The following is a 14,242-nucleotide window of genomic DNA, read 5'->3' as shown; positions in this document are numbered from 1 at the left end:
ATATAAGTAAAATCATCAGCTAGACAAAATATAACCACTATGAAGCATTAAGCCGATGAGTTTGACGAGAAAGGATATAACATGTAAATAAATCGACTGTCTAATACGAACAGTTCTACAAATGCTCTAAATCTAATCCTCTATCATCAATAGTGAGGTTCAACCAGATCGATGGCAGCTTTGATGATAATAACAAACTAAAACCGAAGAATTCGTAAAACCATCTATACGTTGACAGGCTTTCCGAAAGACATGCTATGTGTGTGAAAGCTCGAGGGAATCGACTAAAATAGCCAACTCAGGTGAAAAAGGACTACATCATGTGAACAATCGACTATTTAACATGGACACATCTATAAACTCATCAGACTTAACCTGCTATCTCTAATAGTGGGGTTGGATCGGATCGATGGCAGCCATGATAAAGACAACAAATCAAACCTTTCAAGTACACAGATCTATACACATTTAACAGAATCATGGAGACACACTATAAGCGTTAAAGCATAGGCGATCGACTATTTAGCCGATGCAGGCATAGCAAATAGTTAAGGTCATGCCTGATCGAGAACAAATCTACTGACTAGCATCCTCCAATCTAAAGTGCCATCAGTGGGGATCGACCAGATCATTGCAGCCATAATAGCTAACTATAGACTAGATTTAACTAGCTAGCAAACTTCTTCAAGAGCATACGTGCCTTAACCACATACTATGCATGATCAAGATCAAAGTAGAACAACCGATGAAACGTAACCCATCGCTCAAAGTAAGAAACATCGTGTTGTAACAAAGCAAATGATGGACTAAAATGATATAAGCTTGATCTAGATCGATCTCGATCAGGTAGATTGATGTTGCTGAAAACTAAATAACAATAAGCACATCAGCAAGATTGGTAACTTAATGAATCTACCCAAAGGACGCCACTCTTAGGTAGAGCCAATAACTTGACCTTAATCTAATTTGAGCAGTGGAAGTCAAACTTAATCAATGTAGCCGTACTTGAACTAGATAAGAGTCGATAACTAGCTTATACTAGAGTTCGTAGTGGAGGTCGAAGCTAACCGATGTAGCCATACAAACATAAGTATAAGCCATGGCGGTACTTACAGATAAGCCGAAGGTCGACCAGACCGATGCAGCCCTGCTTGTTGAAGAACTCGCTGAGATCTACACTACTCCTACACCTTAGGGTTGGCATGAAGCCGAAAAAGTAACTTGTATTGATTGGATTGATGTCCTTTTTACAATAGCCAGGGTCCAATATTTATACCCGGAATCTAAGCATGAATCTTACTTAAGCATGACTCATTATAATCTATGGCATAAGAGAAAACATTCCTAATTTAAGATAACTTGGACCCTAATCTTTCCGTTTTTGTAGAGTCCAACATGTTTTTTCCGACGCCAACCATAGCTTTTCGTCATTATTGGCTGGCGTCATCTGAAGAGAGCTGATTCCAGTGATGCATTTGAATAAGCTGACATTGACCCTTATGCAATCGATTCCTTGATGACGTGATCTTGGAAGCTTCGAGTTCCCACGCTCTTCTTCCCAAATTTTGGTGTAAACACACCCTTAGTGAGCAAATAACAAGAATTAAACTTAATTGAGGATACATTAAGTCCTTGTTCTTGTTCTTGCAATAGTGCTCTACATGCCTAACTTACTTGCATCTATTGCAAAACTAACCATTGTTCTTCACAAAACTAGTCTTGTGACGAGCAAAGACCGCCTTGCCTTTCTTGGGGGTATAGCACAATCGCTCTTTATTAAGAGAAAATCTTTGGCTACCCAAGCACTTTAGCATGAGGGGCCTCGCCACCATAGGCATTGCCTAAGTCATGAGTGAGCTCATTGACCTCCTTCTTTAAGGTCTCATTCTCAACCATAAGTGAGGCATCACAAGTGAAACCATCACTCATAGGTGAAGTGGAAGTGGATGATGAGCTACATTAAGGGTTAGAGGGAGCAACAACAATAGGCTTATAGAATGATTCATCAATTATGTCACATGTTAAGCCTTTGTCACATGTTACAACATGCTCCTTCTCATTTTGCTCATTAAGTAGAGAGGAATGAGCTTTTTCAAGCTTCTTGTGAGCCTTGCCAAGCTTCTCATTGGATTCCTCTAGCCTCTCATGAGATACATTGATCTCATCAAAGGCTTGCTTAAGGGCTATTAGTTCCTTATGCAAGTCTTTGCATTCCCTTCTCTTAATGTCAAAATATTCTTTAACATGTTCTAACATGTTAATTAGTTCACCCTTAGTGGGTTCATCATCATCACTTTCACTTTCATTAAGATGTTCCTCATCACATCCATCATCCCAATTTTGTACCTTAGTGGCCTTATCCATGAAGCAAGTCAATGGAGTGTCGAAGAGAGAAGGCTTCTCATTTATGGCAATGCTTGCAAGAGCCTTCTTCTCGGTGGTCTTGTCATCATCACTATCATCATCATCACTTGAGGAAGCATCACTATCCCAAGTGACCACATATGAATCACCCTTCTTCTTCTTCTTGAAGGTCATCTTCTCCTTCTTTTCCTTCTTCTCCTTCTTGGCCTTCTTGCCCTTCTTGTCATCATCTTCATTCTCACTATTGTAGGGGCATTGAGCAACAAGATAATCCTTGTGACCACACTTGAAGCACCTTCTTGCTTCATCCTTGCTCTTGGATGATGACTTCTTCCTTCTTGCATGATAGCCCATCTTTACCTTGAACTTGTCAAATCTCTTCACAAAGAGAGACATCTTCTCATCATCTAACTCATCAAAGCTTGAGTCTTCATCTTCACTAGATGATTCTTGATTTGCCTTGCCCATGGATGATGATGTGGCTTTGAATGCCACACTCTTCTTCTTCTCCTTTTCTTCCTTCTCATCATCATCTCTATATGTGTCATTGGTCATCACATCTCCCAACACATGGTTTGGTGTCATAGTGTCCAAACCACTCCTGACTAGAATAGTGACCAATGTGCCAAATCTCGATGGTAAGCATCTCAAAAACTTGTGGTAGAAGTCCTTGTCCTTCACTTCTTCTTCAAGTCCTTTGAGATCATTGACAAGCACTTAAAGCCTATGGAACATCTCTAGCACACTCTCATCTTTCTTTATCTTGAAGCTAGCAAACTTCTCCTTGAGGATGTATGCCTTGGCACCCTTCATGACTTGAGTGCCCTCAAATGATTCCTCCAACTTCTTCCATGCCTCATGATCCCTCTCAATGTTCTTGATTTTCTCAAATGTCCTCTCATCCAATGCATCATGAATGGCACTAAGAGCAATGTCATTGTTTTGGAGTAGCACTTCTTTAGTGGTGGTGGGAGCCTCCTCATTGGCAACCTCAATCTTGGTCTCCACCACTTTCCACACCTTTCTATTGATTGACTTGATGTATATTATCATCTTCGCCTTCCAATAAGGATAATTGGAGCCATCAAATTGGGGTGGCTTCTTGGTGTTGTTGATTTGAGTCATTTTAACACCGAAGGTTGTTAAGCCTCAAATCACGATGACCATGGCTCCAATACCACTTGAAAGGTACTAATGGCTATAGGGGGGTGAATAGCCTATATAAATTTCCTCAACAACACTTAAGCCAAGTGGTTAGACAATTATAAAGCAAAGCGAGTGTTGCACTAGCCTACTAAAATTGCAAGCCTCCTGTCCACAATTATAGTTGCCATGATCTCTATTTCACACACAAGAGGCTATGTCACTACCACTAAGTTAGTGAGCTCTCAAAGACTAACTAAAGAGCCTCACTAACCACTAGACAAGACACAAGCTAGCTGTCAAAACTAATTACACTAAATAGCTTAGCTACACTAGGAATGTAAGTACAAGAGTGAGGTAGTGAAGATATACCGATGTGGCAAGCAACAATCAATCAATCACAATTAATACCAATGAAATCCTCGAAGACAATGATGACACAAGATTTTTCACCAAGGTTCACTTGCTTGCCGGTAAGCTAGTCCCCATTGTGGTGATTCACTCACTTGGAGGTTCACAAGCTAATAGGCATCACATGCCTAACCTGCAATTGGGTGCCGCACAACCAACACAAGATGAGGATCACATGAGACACGAGCAATCCACTAGAGTACCTTTTGGCTCTCCACCAGGGAAAGGTCAATAACCCCTCACAATCACCACCATCAGAGCCAAAGACAAGCAGCTTCCTTCGCTCGACGATCCTCGCTGTACGAAGCCGTCTAGGTGGCGGCAACCACCAAGAGTATTCGGCTTTGGTGGTTGATAATGCAACACTATTTTACTTCTTTGATGACCATAAAACAAGTGATCTTCCCAACAATTGACAAGTGCCCGAGGTGCTCTTCCTTTCAACCTTGTATCCCGCATAATCGGAGTTCGAATATCCAACAAGTTCAAACTTTGCTACTTTGGGATATCATAAACCAATATTTTGTGTATGATTCAAATACCACAATATTCTCTTTGTAGCCTTCAAATGACTTTCTCTTGGTGAGCCTTCGAATCTTACACACATGCACACACTAAACATGACATCTGGTCTTGATGTGGTCACATATAGTAGGCTTCTAATCATAGAGGGATACAACTTTTGATCCACCATGTTGCCACTTGCATCACTATCCAAATTTTCATTTGTTCCCATTGGTGTACTAATGGCTTTGCTGTCATTCATGCCAAACTTCTTGATCATGTCTTTGATCTAATTGCCTTGACTCACAAATGTACCATTCTTCAATTTCTTGACTTGATGACCAAGGAAGTAACTCAAGTCTCCAATCATGGACATCTCAAACTCATTAACCATCATCTTTCAAAACTCTTCACAAAAATCTTGATTGGTTGATCCAAATATGATGTCATCAACATAGATTTGCAACACAAACAAGTCTTTTCCAATCTTCTTGGTGAAAAGAGTGGTGTCAACCTTGCCCAACATGAACCCTTTAGAGAGGAGAAAGTCACTCAATCTCTCATACCATGGTCTAGGTGATTGCTTCAAACCATACAATGCCTTCTTCAGCTTGTATACATGGTTGGGCTTCTTGTCATCTTCAAAACCGTGCGGTTGCTCAACATATACTTCTTCATTGATGTAGCCATTGAGAAATGCACTCTTGACATCCATTTGATAGAGCTTGATGTTGTGGGCACAAGCATAGGCTAGCAAGATTCTAATTGCTTCCAATCTAGCAACCGGGGCATATGTTTCTCTAAAGTCAAGACTATGACAGAACTGCCCAATTTATACAAGATCAAGTACAGCTATCCCCGTTTAACATGTTGACGCGCACATACTTTCACTTATATAAACCTGGTAATTCGTCGAGTGTCACAAAGGACCTTGGTAAATCAACATCACAACCAAGATCGCACGATTAAGCAAATACACATCATCTACATAGAGTTGCAGTGAAAATAATGTTTACAATGAGTTCACAAATAATAATACAAGTTTAGGTTTCAAAACCAATTAGTGAAAACAACATAGCTTTCAACTGATTACAATAATATAAGTTCCAAATACATTGCTAGCGTATGTGACATCCTCTAACAAAAGCATATAGATAAGAACACTATATAGAGTCACCGAGCCCACCGGTGGTTAGCCACCATCTTCAGCAGGCTGAGAACTTCACCTGTAACATGGTGGGATAAACCCTGAGTACAAAAAGGTACTCAGCTAGACTTATCTATTATAAACCAAAAATAAAGCAACTCCAAGGATCATGCAAGGCTATAAAAGTGGAGCTAGCTTGACAATATTTTGCATAAAAAGCCACTAATTCAACTATACATTTTATAATTCGGTCACCAAGTTAATTATAGCTATTCATCACTAGATTAGCAACTAACCTATTCCAAACATGTGGTATATCATCAGTGATAGCACAATAATAACCATAGCCATTTATTATCTCATTCTTAGAACCATTCCACTTGACATTAACACTACGATAGAAGGAAGCTTAGTCAAGTTTCTAACTATCTGAGATAGACGACGATTCAAATCGATTACAACCAGCTGGGCAGATATTCCTAACACAAACCTAGACATACCTGCGCCAAGGTAGCCTTAGGTCACCTTTGGTATAACTTAGGTACACATTTCGCGGGTTTGATTAGTGCCACACAACCAAGGACAACCAGTTGTCAAGACAATCAGGACTACCTTGCCCTTGGGCTCATGTCTGGCTCCCTGCACATCCTTACGACCATCTAGAGTGCGCACTTTGATAGAACAAGGCCCATCCTGAGTTGAGCTACTCGGCTTCATGGTTGGAATGAGTTATCTGGTCAGCTAAGTGAGAGGCATGCTTTCAAAATGACCGAGGACCAACAATGATGCGGTCCTTAATCGACGTAGATGGAATCACATGAGTCAACCTACAACATGACTCTGTCCAGCCTTGATTTACAACATCCTATGGTTCTTTTACATGATAGAAAATATAGCCAACCATGGTTCTGTGTCCATCTATATCTCACAGGTGACAGAAAATCACCTGACTTCTACCGAGCTAAGCATTGCTAAGCAGTTATTCGATCCTGTACCTAGATAGGATTCAAGGTTTATTTCTAGACAAGGTAGTTCTATGCATCAAGTGTTTCCAATCAACTCTTATAACCTAATGCATCAAACATAAAGGACTCAAGTGATATTTGTAAAAACATAGGAGTCGTAGAATGCTCCGGGGCTTGCCTGGGATCCGACATAAGTAAGTTTAGTTAGCTCGCACCATCTTGGTGACATCTCCAGTCCAAGCACTTGCTTAGTCCTTCCATCTTCAGGATAGGTCCACCATACACCATCTTCGGGTTAGGCTCCAACATCACGTCCTTCATGTGGTTCATCTAGCACTCCTAGATGAGATGCAAGATGCAAGTGCATGAATATAAAGAATGGTAATAAGAGATGCATCACATAAGAGTGTTCAAGACAAGCACAAGATTATGCAAGACATAGGCACCTAGAGTTATTTAACTAAACATCACACACCCTATTATAGAGGGATAGCAAGCATATTAGGCATGGCACACAAGTGAACTTAAGTTCAGATATTTCACACATGCATCGATCAAGAACTAACCAAACATGTTTTGCTAAAACAAGAGCAAGTTAAAGCAATCACCTAGCACATGTACAAAAATCTAGACAGTAGCACAGCAGTCACTTGTTTTAACTATAACTGAAGTTTTAATCATCCAACAAACATGATTCTTAACTTTATAGAAATATTATTAAGTTACTTATAACTTTATTATTATTATCTTAAGATGATTCTATATCTAACAAGGTTAAACAACCCAATGAAGACATCTCTGTCCAGATTTGAACAGAACCTGCCATTCCACTTTAAACATCAATAACTAGAGTTCTAGACCACCCAAAGCAGCGATCTTAGATATTTTAGAAAACTTAGGAGAAGCACTATAACTCTCCTATTATCACCAATAAATGATTCCATGTTACAATAAGCCAAACAATACAATCATTCAGATCTATTCAGAACACATGCAAAAGCTGACAGCAAACTTGTAAAATCTATAACTCCTAAAACAGTAGGCCTAAAATCAAGAAATTTTAGGAAAAGGAAGATAAGGAAATTATCTACAACATTTGCATTGACCACATTCATAGAAAACATCATTTGTATCACAAAAATATCACTACCACAAAAATTGTACATGCAGCCATTTTCAGCACATAAGCAAAGTGCTGCTTCACTTCATTCTTTAACAAGGCCATACATGTACATGGTCACTCAACATTAGTTATGGTTAGCATAAAAAGGATCTTAACACATCTCCAAAACATAGAGGTTACATATTGATGTCCCTTTCTCATTTTTATTCTATGGGCACTTGTTTACTAATTAGCAAACATAGACAAACCTATAAAGGAAAGCACCTGCCGCAAGGTGATTCAGGGGCTGGCCTTAATAACACACAAACATACACATAGCACACAATAGAGTAAGAGCTAAAGCAAGGACTAGAAATATGCATAGGCAACATACTCACTAGTTATTATATTAATAAGAGAGCAAGCATATAAGACATTGAACTAGCTTTAAACCATTATTTATCCTAGCTCAGCAACATTCAACTTAGGGTAAGCAAGGGAGCATCATATGACTTAACTACATGCATCTACTAGCAACTTTTACTCTCCTATTTATATATATAAAGCTATGTATTAATTTTTAGGTGATGTGGCAAACATCTAGTTTGGACCTAAGATTTTTATGGATGGAAGATGATAACAAAACATAGCTACTATTAGAAGATGACATGCTCATGTGGTATAAATTAATTATGGCAAGCAAATCAAGTTTTAATCACAACTAAACATGTGAGAGAAAGATAAATCTAAAACACACTATTTTTGGCCAACACATAGCCATATTATGGACCAACAGGACATCACAACGTCATGCAAAGGTAGAGGAACAACATTTTCCATTTTTACACCTTCTAAAAAATTATAACTCATTTAAAATCATTTATTAAGCACTAAGCAAGTTAAATCCATAACTCAGTCACACATGCACCAATAAACCTAAAAGTTTCACTACAACACACATATGGCATCAGCAGTCTACCATATAAAATTCATAGCAATTGGAGCACCCCAACTTTAGATATGAATTTATTTCTAGAAAACCCTAATTAACATAGATAAATAAAAACAGCAAAAACCTTCTACTAACACATATCATATTATGACTCTAATGCATAGATCTACCTTCAAGGATTCCAAAAAGTCTTCATTTGCTATTTTACGATTTTTTCTACGATTTATAATGATTTTCCAAAGTTTTAGCTAAATTAAAAGCAATTAAGGAGAAACACATTTGCATCAGAGCCCTGAACTTTACTCAAATACTGATTCTAGGGAATAGGTCCTTCTAGGCACTATTGATATGAGTCTAGGGTTCAAAGTTAGGCCCTTCCCTTTCTTTGAATTCTTGCATGAGGTCCTCCACGCGAATTGAACAGAGGGGGTCATCTGGGAGGCTAGGATTTCTACCAGAGAAGGGTCGGCGGTAGCGGAGAAGGGCTGGCTAGGCTGCGCAGCTGCGAGGCATGCCCACACATGCTCACAACATGGCCCAAGGTGGCCCATGACCTGCTGGACATGGAAGCAAGCGGTAGCAGCAGCCGCTGCCTCTAGCGGCCTAGCTAGCCAGTGGAGGTGGAAGGCTTGACGCGCGCTGGAGTGCTAGGGGGCTCACATGCACCTGCGAGTGGGTGAGGATAGCTAGGAGGTGGCTCATAGAGGCTAGGCTATGTGCGTCGACGGCGGTGACGGGAGCGGCTCCGATGGCTGGGCTGCTCCAGTAGTCTCCTGCTTGGCCGAGGAGCGCCGATTGGAGAGGAGAAGGAGGCGAAGGCGGTGGTGCATGTAGCTAGGGCGAAGAAGGCCTAGAGGGTAGGGAACGTGGCAGCAGCGAGCTCAGCTCGCCTTGGCCATGGCGGCACATGCTCCAACGTGAGCAGGGGCGAGGGAGAGCGCATATGGAGTGGAGAGAGTGAGGGAGAAACTGAGAGGGGGCTCGGGTAGCTCCCAATCAAGGCGAGGATAGGGCAGGGGCGCATGGCGTGAAGTAGGACGTGTGGTGCTGAGCATGGTAGCCATGGGGCATTGCGTCGAGCACGTGGCATGCAGTGAAGTGGGCAAGGTGGGAGCCGAATTGAGCTAGCTACGGTCCGATTTGGACCTTGGGCCCAAAAGCAAAGTTGGAACCCAAGAACAACTCTACAAATTTCAGTTAGGGGCCATGGTCATTAGGGCAGTAGATTAGTGGTTAAATAATCCCTAAGTTCACACCATCAATGACTTAACGAGGTTTAAGGTAGAGCTCGGTTTTGTTGGTTTGGGAGGTCAACCTTGGTCAAACTAAGTCCAACTTTTTACATGCTCTTCTCCAAGAGGTAAACTCCAACTTTTAATTTTGGCTCAACTTGAGTTGCTTAACAAAAATCTAAGAACACGAGATTCCAACATCATCAACATTGTAATCTCAGACTTAGCCAAATTTTCGAGATCCAAAACAGCACTGGGTTCAGTTTTGAGGCCTCAGTTTGACTAAGTTAGGGGCCAAACTAGCTCTTGACCTTTAAACAAAGTTTGTTCCCCAGAGGCCCAACTACAACTTTCATTTAGGGTCAAACACCAAAATAAGTACATAACTTATAGTTCTACTTTGGTCAAAACAACATCTTAAATATGCTTAAATCATCCTTTTTGATCCATTGAAGCATTTTCTGGGCATTTGCTCAACATGAACCCTTCATAGCTTTTGTTGTAGAGTTGAATTAGAGTCGTTTGGGCAAGGTAGAAAGGTTTGGTAGACATCCCATGTTCCCATTCACCGGATGAAGCAATTCAAGAAAGATTATAACCTATCATTTCATGTGACTTCTTGGCTCCAAACTTCATGAAACTTATCCAACAGTCAATGTAGATGGAAATAGATGTGAGGCACATGAAAAGGGGCACCTTCCATATTACTCTAGCCTATATTTGAAAAGGGTCAACATGTAAGCAAGGTGTATTGTCCAAGTTCAAGTTGGGACTCAATTTCATAGATTTGACCTCAACACTTCCATCACCATTTCAGAGATAAGGAACTAAAGCTCCTGATTACCTCTTGATCTGTCATGTTTGAGTTCAAACCCACTGCCTAGCAAGTGGCTAACACATGGGGTGTTACAAAGACCTTCAAGTTAAGTGTAACCTTGTGCTACTAATCTTGCTTTGTTCCTTACAACTATCCCATATTGATCTTGCTTGTTTCTAAAGCCCCATTTGGTTCCAATCACATTGTGTCCCTTTGGTCTCTCCACTAATTTCCATACTTGATTTCTTGTGAAGTTGTTCAATTCTTCATGCATTGCATCCACCCAATCAACATCCATCAATGCTTCTTCTATCACTAGTAGGAATATCCACTTCTATGACGATCAGATTTCATCACTAAAGGAGCCAAATTCGTCATAAATTTAGTTTTATGATGAATTTATGACAAAAACTGGTTTGTCATAGAAGTCGTGTCACACTTGAATTTCTATGATGATTTTCACAAATCATCATAGAAGTGGCTTGATCTATGACAAAAAAATAGAATGTCATAGAACTATTTTGGCATGCGTGTTAGGGGGCTGCCACACTGGTGGGTGCTTCCATTGGAGAAGCTTTCCACATGTACATTCTATAGTCGGTTGCATTGGAGATGGTTCGGGTAGGTGTCACCTTCTTATTGCATGACATGGCCATCTCTGGTTCTTGCATGTTTTAGGTTGTTACTGGACCACTTATTGTGTTCCTGTTGTTCCACATGTTAGTTTTTGATGGACACACATGCCGTGTTATGGTTGGATCACGTGTCACTTCTTCATTGGACCATGTGGCATATTTTTATCAGTCCACGTGGTTGTTTCTTATTCGACCACACATCATGACACTGTCCATCCATGTTTTGCATTTTTATTCAGCCATGTGGCTTGACGACATCCATCCATATGTTGGATTTTTAATAGCCCACGTGTCGTGCTCTGGCTATTTCAGTGTCATGCAATGATTCCTACACGTGTCGCATTTTTATTTGATCACATGGCCTATCCTGGTTCTACCGCATGGAGTACAATTAATTCGTCATAGAAGTAATTCGAGATCATCACTACTACATAGATTGACTACATAACAATTCAGCCTGGCAATCAAATAACCACAATTCACATTTCACACGTTAGCATGAACAACTGACAGAGTATCACAACATCAAACCATCACATGCGTCCACCCAATAGACCATAAATGTTCACCACATCAGGCCACAAGAGTTGAAGATAGAGAGTTAATTACTAGGATAGCTTAAGCGTAAGACTAGCTCACTGAGCCTGTTGTACTCCTCCTGTTGCTGTTGCTTGAATTTCTCAAGATCCCTTTCAGCCTTTTTTGTCCTCACCTTTAGTTCATCCACTAGTTTGATGAGCTCAAATGTATTTTCCTATTCACCAGCAAGCTGCTCCTGAAGTGTCATCTCCGTCGATGTCTCTGCTCTGGTGGACCTCCTTAGGATACCAATATTCTTCAAAAAAAGTTTTTCCTATTTGCCTAGAAGGGTTGCTTGCCCTAGTAGAGGTAGAGAACCTTGGAAACAACATCAGCACTAGTCATTGGTTGTTGTCCATCAACAATAGGTTCTGCTTGCATAGCTTTCATAGCTTCCTATGAAATTCAATCAGTAAAACATTAGGTTACAGATAGTGGAAGAGGATTTCAACTAAAAACCCAAGAGATTAATTTATAACAAGTAATGCATAGGACTTCCTTAGACGACTGCTGATAGAGATTACATAAGCACAATGCATAGGTCTTTTGCAGCCTAATACCGGTAGAGACTACATATGCACAACGTACAGGTACCATATTGAATGGTGTAAAATTGCTACTACAAAATTAAATGATGTTGCCACATTAGGCTCCTACTGCGTTTCCTTCTTTTATGGCAATGGGTTCAGTAGGTTTTAAAGAAAGCAAATGAAGGTACTTACAACTGCTACTCTTGCAGCATCGCTCAGGCCTTTTTTTGTACTAGTATGGAATTCTTTGAATACTTCCATAGCATTAACATCTTCATCAGGTCAACCATGTTGTTCAAGTCCTAGATCATCATGTTGTTCATCAAGTCCTTGATCATGTTCTGCGGCCTTCCTCTTGTTCTCCTTCTGTTCACATTGCACATGACTTTTTATTTATATTTATACAAAGGCAAGAGTAATAATAAAACACAACCATCACTTACAAATGTTTGCAGCTAGACAACATAGGAGCGAGATCCTGTAGACTGGTGGTACTACACTTTTGCATGATTTCACTTGTTCATCTCAGATGCTTCCTATAGCTTCATTTGTGTTAGACTACAACACAAGTAGACCATAGCAAGACTAGATAGGAAATTGATGGGTTCACACACACCTTGCTCTTAGCACTAGACCAAGTCTCGACAAGTTCACACCCCTGTGCATCGCTCATGCATGGGACAGGAGAGGTCATAGGGATCTGATCAGTAGGGATGCCATTGAAGTAGGTTTGCTTCAACCTGTAGCGTGCCTACCATACCCCACACTGCAATACATTCTAGCAAGCTTCTTGCGTTGGGGGGTGAGCCTTGTCAATGTCCAGCCTTGACTGCACACTATAGTGTAAATGAAAGTAAATCTGTTAAAGTTGCTCAAAGGAGAGTTGAATGTCAAGAGAGGATACCCATACATATAGTTAGCCTATCCATAAAATTCATGTAATGGACGACACCTGAGGGCTTCTTGTAATGTTTTCAATGTGTCAAAATTGGTATTTGATGCCTGACTAGTACACCTACCTCTGAGGCAAACTTGGAAGCTTGCATTGGATCATGTGGCCTTCTGTTCCCCTCAGCAATAGAGATGGGCCTCCTCAATCCTCCCATTGATTTGCTCATTTTGTCAAGCAAAATTCAATGAGTTCGAGGCCTCGGCTTCCCCACACTTCTTAGCAACGGTGCTACAAAGTTTTCATACATTTAGATTGTTAGAAAAGTAACATGGATATTAAATAGCTAGTGCAAATTGATTGATAGACATCTGTAAGGTAATACCAACCTAGGCAACTTTCATTGTTCTGCAGGTGGGTGGAGATGGGAGTTTGCTCAGAGTGCTCCTCTTTGGCATGGCTATCATCATCTAGCCATGGGTAGTCTCTTACAGGGCTAGGTAGCTCAGAGGGCTCCTCTTCGGCATGGCTATCATCATCTAGCTCTAGGTTGTCTCTCATAGGGCTAGGTAGCTTAGAGGGCTCCTCTTCGGCATGGCTATCATCATCTGGCCATCGGTAGTCTCTCACAAGGCTAGGTAGGGTGCCGTCTGAACAAATGTCTGTAGTCAATTCATGAAGTTTGAATTGATCCCTGCTATAACACCCTAAAAATTATTATAATTTAGTAATTAAATTTGAGCATTTAATTAATTTTTATGCATTTTAAACTAGGTTAAATAATGTTTTTTAGCTAATTAAAATTTTCTATAAGATTTAGTAACATGATTGCTGTATTCATGCTGAGGCATTTTGGTTTTTGTCTGAGTGTAGGGTTAGAGTTGAGTGGCTTGAATTCAAATCTAGTTTCAATTTGGAGCAAGTTTGCAAAAACAAGAAAATGAAAAAGGTTTCTCTTTTCTATTTTTACCC

Source organism: Miscanthus floridulus, chromosome 8 (assembly GCF_019320115.1).
Source record: "Miscanthus floridulus cultivar M001 chromosome 8, ASM1932011v1, whole genome shotgun sequence".
NCBI lineage: Eukaryota > Viridiplantae > Streptophyta > Magnoliopsida > Poales > Poaceae > Miscanthus > Miscanthus floridulus.
This window is presented reverse-complemented; position numbering follows the sequence as displayed.